The sequence below is a fragment of the Lissotriton vulgaris genome, chromosome 6 (assembly GCF_964263255.1).
Source record: "Lissotriton vulgaris chromosome 6, aLisVul1.2, whole genome shotgun sequence".
Lineage (NCBI taxonomy): Eukaryota > Metazoa > Chordata > Amphibia > Caudata > Salamandridae > Lissotriton > Lissotriton vulgaris.
Genome location: NC_141694.1, coordinates 1359380743 through 1359394450, shown reverse-complemented (window position 1 = coordinate 1359394450; position 13708 = coordinate 1359380743). Strand labels below are relative to the sequence as shown.

Below are 13708 nucleotides of genomic sequence, written 5' to 3'. Positions count from 1 at the left end.
CCAGCCCCACTCTGGCGCGAAACTGGACAAAGGGAAAGGGGTGTAACCACCCCCTTCCCAAGTCCACCCATAGGAGGGACCTAGCAGGTAATCCAGCCCCTAAAATCAGTATAAAGATAGGAGCTGTGTCCACAGACTTTAGATTATCCTGGAATGAAACTCTGATATGAAACTCTTGGACCTTCTACGTTCTATATCGACTAGAAGACTGAAGACATCTCCCTTGTGGTCAAGGAGTGACCACCCTGTGCAAACAGGCACCACCAGTATCTTGCCAGTTTGCTTTGTCGATGCTCCTGCGGGAACCCAAAGACTCAGTGACTCAGGAACTGGACTTCCAGACTTCTCTGACTCCGATCCACATCCACAGCGAAGCTGAGACCCGTGGCGGACACAAGAGACGTGGGCCCAGACACCCTGGACTTCCTGCATTTTGCTAACTGCTCGACTCCCGAGGTACCCTCGCAGTTGCGCATTGGGGTAAGAGAAGCCCCAGACCCGAGCGCTATTTGCACCAAAGCTCAGCCCACCACATTCCACGAGTGCCGCGTGGGGCCTGCTCCTGCATTTCAGCTCGACGCGTCTTCCCGGTTGCTAGCCTGTTGGCTAGTTAGCCCTCTGAAGACTTCTTTTTGAATCTACACTGCTGGCCTGGTTGCTCCAGGCTTGCTCCAGCTTCCCTGCAAAGGAGAAGCTACCCAGACCTTGCTGGTCTGGCTCAAAGCCAATCTTCACTTCCTGCATGGATTGCGTTTGCCAAGGCTTGTTGAGTCCAGTCCGGATACCGACACGCAGTCAACTAGATCCTTTGTGGGACAGCTCGAATCCAGCTCTTGCTCGTCGTCAATGCCTCCTGGTCCTCGTGGCTGCAGAGGCAAGCTTCACATCTTCACCTGAGATCTTCGCGGCATCGCCTGGTTTCTTCCTGGTTCCTGCCTGGTCACTGGCTAGTGACCCAGACTCTGTCCCCTCTGCTTTCAGATTCTTCAGTTCTTCGATCCACCATTGGATCCACCGGACACTCTTCCTCTGGCGCTTGCAGCACTTCTTTGCAGATCTCCATTGAAAGCATTGACGAAACCCGACACGAAAAGACACCTATGCACCCAGCTTCCCTGGGTGAGGTAACTCGAATACTCTGGTGCTCCCGTGGGTATTGACTCTCCAAGTGACTTAGTTTAAAGGGGTTTTGTCGTAGTCCATCCGGAAGTGCCCGTAATCAGTAACTTTGTAACTTCTTCGTTCTCCATTGTAAGTCAATGTTAACTCGCGACTGTGTTTAGATACTGCACGCGTTTTCCATGGGTCTCCTACTTCCTAACCATAGGTTGTCCAATGTGGCCCCAGCAATTCCCTAGGCCCTAGGCCTATTCACTATTTCTGAAGTGGTTCTTATACCACTTACTTAGTATATAGTTTGTGAGGCCCTTAGGGCAAAACTGTATTTTTGCAACTTATTGTATGCTAATTGAGTAACTTGTGATGTACTTCGATCTCTGACCTCATAAAGAGATCAGAGGGGTTTTGTTAGAAATAAATACATATATATTTGATATATACCTTGTGTGGTGTCCTCTCATTTGGTATTCAAGGGATTATAATTGGTAAAACAGCTTGCTTCACATGCTCTCTGAGGTCTTAACCTAAGACTGCTGGTCCATGCCACCACTAGGATAGCTTGTCTATGAGGTTGACAGTGGACATCATATGCCAGGCTAACTTCTCACATGCACTATCAAAGGTTATCTTTTGGCCATCTCCGCCTTTCTACGGCTTCTAGATCAGCCTGCTCTTTTCAAGTCCCCGGTTGTTAACCGTTTCCTTAAAGGCATTACACATACGTTTCCATCTGTGCCCTTCATAATGCCTCAGTGGGACTTAAATCTTGTCTTGACTTTTCTGATGTGCGCTTCCTTCGAGCCCCTTCATAATTGCCCTTTGCATCTTCTCACCTTGAAGACTGCTTTCCTGGTTGCTATCACCTCGGCCAGGAGAGTGAGTGTGCTCCTGGCTCTTTCTTCTAAACCTCCTTTCCTTTCCATTCATCTGGACAAGGTGTTTCTGAGGAACCGTCCTTCTTTCCTGCCAAAGGTTTTCACACCCTTCTACATCGAGCAGACCATCACTTTGCCCACCTTCTTTCTGCCTCAGCATTTTACCAGAGAAGAAGAGGACATTTGTCAGGCAGCTACATGGGCGTCGCTGCACATGTTTACCAAGCACTACTGCTTCGACAGTCAGGTCCGGAGAGACGGCTTCTCTGGCCGTTCTGTGCTCCGTGACTTTCGGTTGTAATCTCGTTTGCAGACCCACCACCAAGGTTGGTATTGCTGGGGTATCTATTCTAAGGTAAGGAATCTATCACTAATGTGTCTCTTTCAGATGCAAACGTTACTACTTGTATAACAATATATCTGTAAGAGACATTAGTTAGTGATAGATTCCTTTCCGCCCCACCCATCCTCCCCGTTCTGCGAACTGATTACTAGGGTTCAGGCCGTCCCCTTTTAGGGCCCTAATTTTATGCACCAATAGTCACTCTCTTGCATGGCTCTGCGTTTCTGGCGCGGAAAGTCGTATACAGAACTGACGTCAGTGCGCACGGGTGGCACCTACGTACCCTCCGTGATGTCATCCCTGCGTAGACGACACCAGTGACGGACGCAGAGCCGCAGAACGCCACCTACTGACGCTCAGGGGTACTGCTAAGCAAAACTTTCCGGATCCAGTCTGACGCCTGGGGATATTCTAAGGTAAGGAATCTATCACTAACTAATGTCTCTTACAGATATATTGTTACACAAGTAGTAACTTGTGCCTATGGTGTTTTCACCAGGGCCTCGTACCCCTCTGGAGTACCTTCAGGTCCCATGGGTCCGTTGGCTTATATTTTGGGTGTGCCTCTTCAGTATCCTCAGGCCCCCTTTATGCCATTTATGCCAGCGACGTCGTCCTGGTTGTTTCCGGCTCTGAGGATGTTGACTCCGTCTGGGCAGTCTCCGGCTCCATCTTGTGAAGCTTCTCAGATTCGAACGGCGTTGGTTATGGATCCTCCTTCGACCCTGCTCCCGGATCCGTCGATGCCGCGTGTGGCGCCGCCAACGCCGCAACCAAAGATGCGTTGGAGAAGAGAGGTGCAGAGATTTTTGGAAGAGGAGCAGTAATGGAATGAAGAGAGGGAGGGAGGAGAAGTGTATGACACAGAAGATGTGTTTGAAGACTTGTGTGAAGCAAGTTGACTTGACACTTCCCCAGAGTGGGACTTTGTTTCTCAAAAGGCCTCTCCCTCTAAGGAAGTTGCTCCATATCATACAGTTAAGAATGCTGTGGAACTGTTGGACTTGCAGCTTCCTGTGGCAGAGTATAAACCGAATATTCTCACTGAAATGCTTCATTCTCTATCTTCAGTGATTGAGCCTCTTTTACCATTTAATGATGCTCTAACTGAGCCGATACTTGAGGTGTGGTGCAATACTCTTTCAGCACCTGCGGTTTTGAGGTCAGTCTCGAGAAGATATAGACCTGCTCCAGGAGATCCGGTTTTCCTATCCTCTCACCCCTCTCCTGAAAGTCTGGTGGTGCAGGCTTTTTGCTCGAAGAAGTCAAGAGGGTCGTTTTCACAGGCTCCAGCAGACAGAGACTCTAAGAAACCGGAGCAGTCTGCGAAAAAAGTTTTCTCTTCAGCCAGTATGGCATTAACATCTACCAACGCCACTTGTCTCTTGGGCATGTATACTCATGTTTTAATGGACTCTGCGAAACAGCTTCTCCCTATGTTATCTGAGGAGGACAAGGGGAATCTGAGTGAGGTGTTGGTGGATGCTCAAGCGGCTGCTCGACAAGTAATCCAGTCTTGTTTGGATACAGCGGATTCTGTTGCCAGAGTCATGGGCTCGTCCATTGCCACAAGGAGGCATGTTTGTTAAAATCTTCCGGGTTCTCGCCTGACGTGCAGGCTGCTCCTATTGATTTGCCATTTGGTGGTTCCAATCTTTTTGGTGTAAAGGCGGACTCTGCCCTGCAGAGGTTCAAGGACAGTAAAGCAACTGCAAGGTCTTTGGTTCTGCAGACTCAATCAAGAGGCTATGGATATGAAAGATACAGTGGATTTGGGAAGTCTTCCTTTTGTTGCTCCAGACAGCATTGGCAACAACAGCGGCAAAACCCCTTGTATAAGGGCTACAGGGGTAAAGGCAGAGGTTCAAGGACAGTAAAACAACTGCAAGGTTTTGGTTCTGCAGACTCAATCAAGAGGCTATGGATATAAAAGATACTGTGGATTTGGGAAGTCTTCCTTTTGTGACTCCCCATTCATTCCAGTGGAAACCCTCTAGCTTGAAGTACCTGGAACTAAGGTTGAACCCAGGACTTTCCAATGTCATGGAAGACAACTTTTGTCCCCTACTCCTGAAGCTCCGGCATGACGTGTAGAGATGGGAAGCTCTAAACCTGTCATTGTGGGGAAGTGCACAAGCTGGCAAAATGAATATAGCCCTTCCAGTACACTGTATTATTATGATGGTATCCCTTGGTGAAGGTTTGGCTTAAGGAAATGTTTCACATGGCCTCTTAGAAGAGGATCGTATATATATATATATATATATATATATATATATATATATATATATATATATATATATATATATATATATATATATATATATATATATATATATATATATTCACTGAAAAAACCATAGGTTTCACACCAGTTATAGTTAGGTGGAAATTTTACTCGCATAAAACCATTGAAATTCCCAAGTTATAATTAGTTGGACTCACTATAACTTGCGCGTGCAATGCACTGCTGATGACGTCACATATTACATCACTCATGACATGGTCAGTCACATCACTCATGACATCACTGATGACATCTCAAATGACGTCACTGATGACAACATCCTTGTGACAAAGTGGCAGACCTCCTATCAGCATAAAATAACCTTTGACACACACATTCAAAAATAGAAACTAACATTTTCTTAAAAAAGGAGAAACCAATACCAATTACAACACCTTATTAGATAATTCCAACATCTACATTCACATCCACTCATTCACCAACAGTTCTATTTAGTCACTCATGCATGTACTTACTCATCATATGTACTCATACACCTATACATCCTGTTACACACTAATACTCATCCATATAGTTACTCACACACAAATTCACACATGTAAATAAACTATCAAAAAACCATTTACTTGATTATACTGCTATATACACACCACTACACATTCTTCTACAGAAACGGAAACATATTTACTCTCTTAAACAATCAATTATAAAAACACATACTCACTAACCCACCCATACACACAATCATCCACCCATACAGTCTTGCACACATGCTGTCTTCAAAATACATACAAATAGTGAGTCACTCATTCATGCATCTGTGCTCTAAGTAATATCCCCCACCGAACCATACAGACACTGATACTCAAAAAAACAACTAATAACCCATATATACACTCATGTAGCTACTCACCAACCCATGCAGCCACTTATACACAAAGTGAGACACAGATACAGATATTTAAATATTTAAACATTACTCGCTAATATATGTATTCACTAAGATACATTTAATAAGTCAGTTAACCAATCAATTTTACACAAAGAAAATATCCATTTAGACATTTATTGACCCATTTATTCTTCCATCAACCTTTAGATATACATATATAAAAAATATTTATTTTTCAGAAAGATACACAATCACTGGATGATGTCATCAGTGATGTCATTTGAGATGTCATCAGTGATGTCATGAGTGATGTCACTGACCATGTCATGAGTGATGTAATATGTAACGTCATCAGCAGTGCATTGCACGCGCAAGTTATAGTGAGTCCAACTAACTATAACGTGGGAATTTCAATTGTTTTATGCAAGTAAAATTTCCACCTAACTATAACTGGTGTGAAACCTATGTTTTTTTCAGTGAATTTAATAGGTTTTCTAAATGCTAATTCCTAACTATAACTGGTGTGAAACTTATGTTTTTTTCAGTGATATATATATATATATATATATATATATATATATATATATATATAGATAGATAGATAGATAGATAGATAGATAGATATATATAGAGATAGATATATATAGAGATATAGATATATATATATATAACATTTCTATGGCAAAATGAAACCCCTCATTTTGTTCCTTTTCAAATTAAATGTATTAAGTGTTACCACTTTATTCCAATCAAGATGACTTCAGGTGTGCCATACTTTTGTCAAAGTAAGACTGTTAGCGTTCTAGTTGTTCTTTAGAACACTCTGGGACATTCTGTCATTGGGCTATAGTTGGGCTACATCTGGCACATATTTGGGCTACATTTGGGCTCTTTTGTCTGTGGTGGCCATCTTGGGAGACTGCATATCAGAATTATTTTAATGAAATATAAGAGGATTTGAGAAGTCACTCAAAATGTGCCCAAATTTTTCTTTCTTCAGCACTAATCATATTTTCTATGGCAAAATGAACCCCCTCATTTTGTTCCTTTTCAAATTAAATGTTTTAAGTGTTAACTCTTTATTCCAATCAAGATGACTTCAGGTGTGCCATACTTTTGTCATAAGTAAGACTGTTAGCGCTCCAGTTGTTCTTTAGAACACTCTGGGACATTCTGTCATTGGGCTATAGTTGGGCTACATCTGGCTGATATTTGGGCTACATTTGTTTTTTTTTGTCTCTGGTGGCCATCTTTGGGCTACATTGGGCTACATTTGGGCTCTAACATATATATAGCCCAATGTAGCCCAATATATATTTTTTTAAAGTTAATTTTCGTAAAAACCACTGGAGCATATATCTTGAGACATAGCAAAGGAAACATCAGGCTACCAGTCTCTACAATTTTGCCAAGTTTGGTGGAAATCCATTCAGCCGTTCGGGCTAAAAGTGAGGTTGACCGCCCTATGGAAATTAACATGGAGAAAACACGTTTTGGGACCCCCCTTTTATCTCGGCCCCTGCTTGACGAATCCCCCCCAACCTTTCAGGGAAGGACCGGAGCGCCGCTAGGCAAATTTGAGGAAATTTTCAGGCAGATTCCTCAACCGGCGCAAAAGTTATTCCCAATAGAATGTTGAGATTTTGCATTGAAAAAAATCCTAATTATAACTACCTACTGGCGACCGCTGTAGGAGAGTAGGGTCTGCAATCCTATGATCACCCAGATTTTTTGCTTTTGTTTCACTGGTTTACGACTTTCTCTGGCTGTGGGCCTGCCAATCAGACCCACAGCCTGGCTGTTCTCTCTCTAAATTACGACATGTACCCTAGGTGCATTTACCAATTGGTACTGGGCCACCTTATCAGACCCTGTAACTCTGGGCATAGGTGTACCCAGGGCTGCCAAGGGCTGCAGCATGTATTATGCCACCCCTGGCTGGCCTCCTAAATTTGACACAACTGGCTGCATGACAGCTGGGGCAAAGTCGTGTAATCACCCTTTGCTGTAGGTGTAGTATACCTATACCTAACCCTAAAATGGACACACAGATTCCTATCAGTCACTCCTATGGCAGGCCTTGACAATCCTGAAGGCAGAGTGCTTGGAATCGTGTGAGATGGTGCTTTGGCATGAGCTAAGCCTGTCTGCAGCTTGCGGAACCAAGTCCTAATAGCTGTTCCATGATATCGCATACCATATACTCTTAAGTGCATTATAATCCTCGCGGTTAAATGCTAACTTTGGTATTGCTTTATCAAAACATGTCGAGTAAGGTGTCATACGAATTGGAATACTAACCCCTCGCCAATTCTGGCGACGGGGTTAGCATTCCACCCTTCTAGAGGGACACGACATGTATGTAACTGTGAACCCCGGTTAAAGTTAACTGAAGCCTCAGCTCCACAAAATGGATGCTTCCACCACAGACACGAGTCTGACCTCCTGCTGCTGGGAGTCCTTCCAGCGAGGGAGGCCTGGACAAAGGGTTTCCTGTCCGGGGCGGTGCTAGCACCGTCCCAGACATGGTTTTGTGTATCCTGGGTAGGCAGGGCTTTTCAGGAAGGTGACTGCTGAGTGGCACCCCGGTGCTCACTACGCATAGGCCGGTCAGAACCAGTTCCAGGGGCACACCAGCCCCTGGCCTGGGGAAAGTCCGGCATGGCAGAGGGGTGTAACCACCCCCCTCCTAGTCCCACCCATAGGCAGGACCTAGTCACCGGGTCAGCCCCCTTTTTTAGTATAAAGATGGGAGTGGGCCCCCTGTTCAAATTAGATCATCTTTGGAATCAAGACACGACTTTCTGCGAAAGGACTTCACGATTTCTTCATCAAGATTCTCCCTTGTGACTAAGGAGTAGTCACCCTGCATCCGCAGGCACCATCCTAAAGAACACTGCGGTCTGCTGCAAGTCCTTCATCACGAATCCGACGACCCGGCTCGACGAGACCCGGCTTCCCTGGCACCTCTGACCTCTACTCACCTCTAAAGCCAAGCTGAGAACCGTGAGTGCGACGAGACCTCGAGGGACCGACGATCGCCAAGACTGCACGACATCTTTACTGCAAGCCCACCGTGTCCTCCACGGGTGAATGCTTTGGGGTCCGAGAAGCCCCGACCCTGCACAGCTCCAGCACCCAAGATCAGCCTCCCTGCATCTCCACGATCTGCGTGGGGCCCTTCTGCTGTTTGCTGTGCACCGCGTTGTTTGGCTACTAGCCGGCTGGCTTGTGGCCTTCTGAACGACGCCCGACGACATCACTGCTGCTGGTCTGGTTGCTCCAGACTGGCCCTTGCTTCCTTCTTGAAGAGAGGCACCCCGGACCCTCCTGGTCCACTCCAGACGCCATTTTAGGTCCACCGCGTGGGCTTGAATTTGCCAAGGCTTTGTTGCCCAATCCTGGGTCCAGCGACGCCGACAGCTTCTATCTTCGTGGGACAGCTCGATCCTCCTTCCTGGTCGCCGACAACGCCTCCTGGTCCGTGAGATCTTCGAGCACAGCGTCACCCACTCGCCTTGTCGAGGTGGCTACCCTCCGGTGCCCTCCTGGTGCCCACTGACTACTGGCTAGTAGTCTCGAACTTGGTCCCCTCTGCTTTCAGGTGTCATCTTCCATCGATCCAGGCTTGGATCCACCGAACTTTCTTCACTGGTCGCCTGCCAGCAACTTCTTTCTTCCAGGCTCCTGGTCCGTCAACGAGGATTCCCGACGTCTTTTGAGTCCTATGCAGCTGCAGCCCCTGGGCTAGGTAACTTCGGCATTTCGGTGCCCCAGCATAGCCTCACTATCCAAGGGTCAGAATCTACTTTCGTTTTCTCCCTACCAGGTCGGGTTCGCCCGAGAACACTAACTTTGCAAATTCGAGCTACCATAGACTTTGTCCCGCATCTCGCGTGAGAGTGCACACACTGCACCCGAGTCCCCTGGGTCTCCTAGAAGTAATCTAACGATTCTATAGTCCAGTCCTAGCGATTCCAAAGCCTATTAGTACTGTACTTACCTGCTAGTAATTTCGCATTCCACTTTTCAAGTATATGGTTTTCCGTGCCCCTCGGGCATTTGTATATACTGTGCTAACTTAAGTATTTTTGTAAGAGTTTTGGTTTGTGCTTAGTACCCTGTCCTCATAAAGAGTACAGGGCTGTTGTGATTCTTAATAAATAACTGTTTATTTTCATAACACTTGTGTGGTGTCCTTTCACTTGGTGTTCAAGGGGTATATGTGTGGTATAACAGCTGGCTTAACACGCCCTCTCGAGTCTTTAGCCTTAGACTGCTCGTATCCACGCTACTAGGATAGCTGGTCTATAAGGTTGACTTACAACCAATCATCAATAAGGGTTACTGGACTGATACATAGTGTTCACTAGAATAGTGAGCACTGCATATCAGGCCACCTTCTCACAACCGCCAGTAGGTTATATATATATATATATATATATATATATATATATATATATATATATATAAGACTGCCAGTGCTTGAACTACCGTCGGGCAAATTTCTCGATCAGGGGTGTGCTCTTGGTCAATAAATGATGAAGGCAGTTCTACCCCTTGATGGATTACCAATGGGAATTGCATGCCACGTTAAACCATTAACTTCTCTTTTTCCCTGTTCACCATACATATGGGCTACAGATTCTGTCCCCTACCTTCCTCTAGTAACAACACACTGGATCATCACACAATTTTACAGCAATGACACATGGATGACTGATATTATTAACATCCCACAGGGAGAAGGGAGGTACGACTGTAAGCCCAATAGGAACTATACTAGATAGATTGCAACGCTGTAAGTTTACTGAGGGGGCAGGGGGTGCTGTTAGCTTCCTATCTGCATTCCATATATGGGACAGAGTGTCTACTGTTTCTTAGTCCCTATTGAAAATCCAGCCTGCATTACTCTTCCTCTGTACACCCTACTCAGCCCTAAACCTGCATATGTAATGTATGCTCTTTTGTTATTTGTCCTACCATTAGGTCGGAGTAATGTTTCTAGAGATGTACCTGAATTTTTCTTTCCACTATTCTGTGATTGTATTACCTTTACAACCCAACAGAGAATCTATATTAAAAACAGCTACTCTTACAGTGTTTTCTAGCTCCCCTCCTTTCTAATGCTGTGGTTACCATAAGTCTTCTATGAGAAAAAGTATCTATTTGAAGAAAATGTTAATTTGCTTTGGTAAATTCGTTCTCATAGATATATACTCTGCTGCTAGTTCTGACATAACCAGCTCAAGTGGCACCTCTTATAGACCTTATATGTTACAATCAGTGAAGCTTTGATAATCTGTGATGTTGCAAAACACTACCTGATGGTGATTTTTTATTGGTGGATGTGAGAAGTTGGCCCGATATATGATGCTCACTAGTTCTAATGATCACCTTGTATCAGTCTAAACAACCCTTATGGTGATTGGTTGTAAGTCAACCTTATAGACCAGCTATCCTAATGGTAGCATGGACAAAGCAGTCTTAGGCTAAACTCTTTTGGCATGTGAAGCCAGCTGTTTTACCACATATAACCCCTTGAAAACCAAATGAAAGGACACCACACAGGTTGTTATGAAAATAAACAAGATATTTATTACTAACAAAACACCTCTGAACTCTTTATGAGATGAGAGGGCTAAGCACATGACAAGACTCTGAAAAATACGATAAATTGCACAAATTACAATGGTGCCCTAGGGGCACGGCAAACCATATACTAAGTAAATGGTATAAGGAAATCGATAGATTAAATGGAGCTGTCCAGAGGCTGTAGGTTCGCTGGGACTACACTACCCTAACCTTAGGACGCGTGTGCAGAGTGTGAACTCACACGCGAGATGCGGGACAACCTCAATGGACAGTACAAATTACGAAAAGGTAAGTAAAAGACAGTTCCGACTAGTTAGGACTAAAACGACTGGATACCTAGGAGAGTCAATTCACCCTTGAGCACCGAAATGCTCTCGTTACCTCACCCACGGGCTGCGGGTACATAGGTGTGAAAGTGTGTCGGGTTTCCGCGTCGAAGTCTATGTAGCCTTGAAGAAAGATGCTGCAGGCGACCAGGAGGAAGCTGTCCGGAGCGATCCAAGGGTGGATCGAGGAAGAGGAAGACCGGAAAGCAGAGTGGACAATGTTCAAAGTCACTTGCCAGTGACCGGAGTGGAACCAGGAAGGAACCAGATGCTGTTGTCGCGATCAGGTGAAGAGTGGACGCTTGACTCTGCAGCCACGTGGACCAGGAGGTGTCTTCGACGACCAGGGTGGAGGCACGAGCTGTTCCACGCAGGCTCTCGCTGTCGGCGATGTTGGTTCCGGATTCGGCGTCAACAGGCCTTGGCAAAGGCAACCCACGCGGTGAGTGGAAAAGGCGTCTGGTGCGGACCAGGAGGGTCCGGGGTGCTTCTCCTTTGCAGGGAAACAAGGGCCAGCCTGGAGCAACCAGACCAGCGATGTAGATTTCGTGGATCGTCGTCTAGGAGGCCACTAGCCAGCCGGCAAGTGACCAGACTACGAGTCGAGCAGCAATCAAGCAAAAGGGCCCTACGCAGATCTCGTGGATGCTGGAGGGCTGATCTTCTGTGCAGGAGCTGCTCGGGGCTGGGGCTTCTCAATCCCCAAAGCACTTTCTCGAGGATGCCTCTGAAGTCGTGCTGGAAGCGAAGTGCAGTTTCTCCAAGATGGCCGGTCCCATGTATCTCGTCGCACCCCCGGATCTCAGCTGTGCTGCAGATGTAGGTAGACGTCGGAGAGGTCTGGAAGTCCGGATCTCGTCGGGCTCTGAAGACTGGTTCCAGGCAGGAAGGACGACAAAGTGAACCGCTAGGACGCTTGATGGTGCCTGCTTGTGCAGGGTGGTCACTCATTGGCCACAAGGGGGATTTTCTTCAGTCTTCTGTGGAGCAGAACGCCGAAGTCCAGAGTTTCTACTTTGTAGTTGCAATTCAGGATAATCTTATTTGGAATGGGACCTGCTCATACCTTTATTCTCCTAAAGGGCGCTGTACTGTGACTAGGTCCCTCCTATGGGTGGGACCAGGAAGGGGGGTGGTTACACCCCCTATCCTTTGTCCGGTTTCGCGCCAGAGCTGGGGCTGGAGTGCCCCAGCAACTGGTTTGAACCAGGGTATGCACAGGGACACCTTGTGTGCCCCAGGCATGTCTCATTCCTTTCAGCCTGTCCTACCTCAATACACAAAATCCTGTCTAGCACCTCCCAAGGCAGGAAACCCTTTGTCCAGGCCTCCCTCGCTGGAAGGACTCCCAGCAGCAGGAGGTCAGACTTGTGTCTATGGTGGCAGCATCCATTTTTTGATGCTGAGGCTCGAGTTAACTTTAACCGGGGTTCACAGTTACATACATGTCGTGTCCCTCTAAAAGGGTGGAATGCTACCCCCGTCGCCAGAACTGGCGAGGGGGTAGTATTCCAATTTGTATGACACCTTACTCAACCTGTTTGATAATGCTATGCCAAAGTTAGCAATATTCTTGAGGATTATAATGCACTTAAGAGTATATGGCATAGCGTTATCATGGTAACAGCTAAAGGACTTGGTTCCGAAAACTGCAGACAGGCTCAGCTCATGCTAGAGCACCATCTCACATAATTCCAAGCACTCTGCCTCCAGGATTGTTAAGGCCTGCCAATGGAGTGACTTATAGGAGTATATGTGTCCATTTTAGGGTTAGATATAGGTATACTATATCTAAAGCAAAGGGTGATTACACCACCTTTCCCCAGCTGTGTTACCAGCCAGTTGTGTCTGTTTAGATGGCCAGCCAGGGGTGGCACAATACATGCTTCAGCCCCTGGTAGGCCTTGGGTGCACTTATGCCCTGGGTACCTATGGTACACTGTACAAGGACTTACAAGAGTTACCCTATACCAATTGGTAAATGCACCTAAAGTACATGGATGTCAATTTAGAGAGAGAACAGCTAGGCTGTGGGTCTGATTAGCAGGCCCACAGCCAGGGAAAGTCGTAAACCAGTGAAGCAAAAAGCAAAAATCTGGGGTGACCATAGGATTGCAGACCCTACTCTCCTACAGTGGATACATTTTTCTGCTTCTGGTCTTGTTCCTATTAAAATGGTCATATATGGGAACTGCAAAGGTTTGTCACGTGTTCTTTTAATAGTATCCTTAAGCTGGTCTACAAGCGTACAGGTTATTGCATTCTCTGCATGTTGGTAAGCTGAAGGAGTGTTGCCAGAGATTTTTGTTG

At 46.1% G+C, this 13708-nt stretch overlaps 1 protein-coding gene across 2 annotated transcripts in view; it reads left to right on the top strand.

Annotated features, from left to right (window-relative positions):
* The window catches only part of USP34 (ubiquitin specific peptidase 34), a 2709276-nt gene that overhangs the window by 2152963 nt on the left and 542605 nt on the right, over positions 1-13708 (top strand). The window lies entirely within an intron of this gene.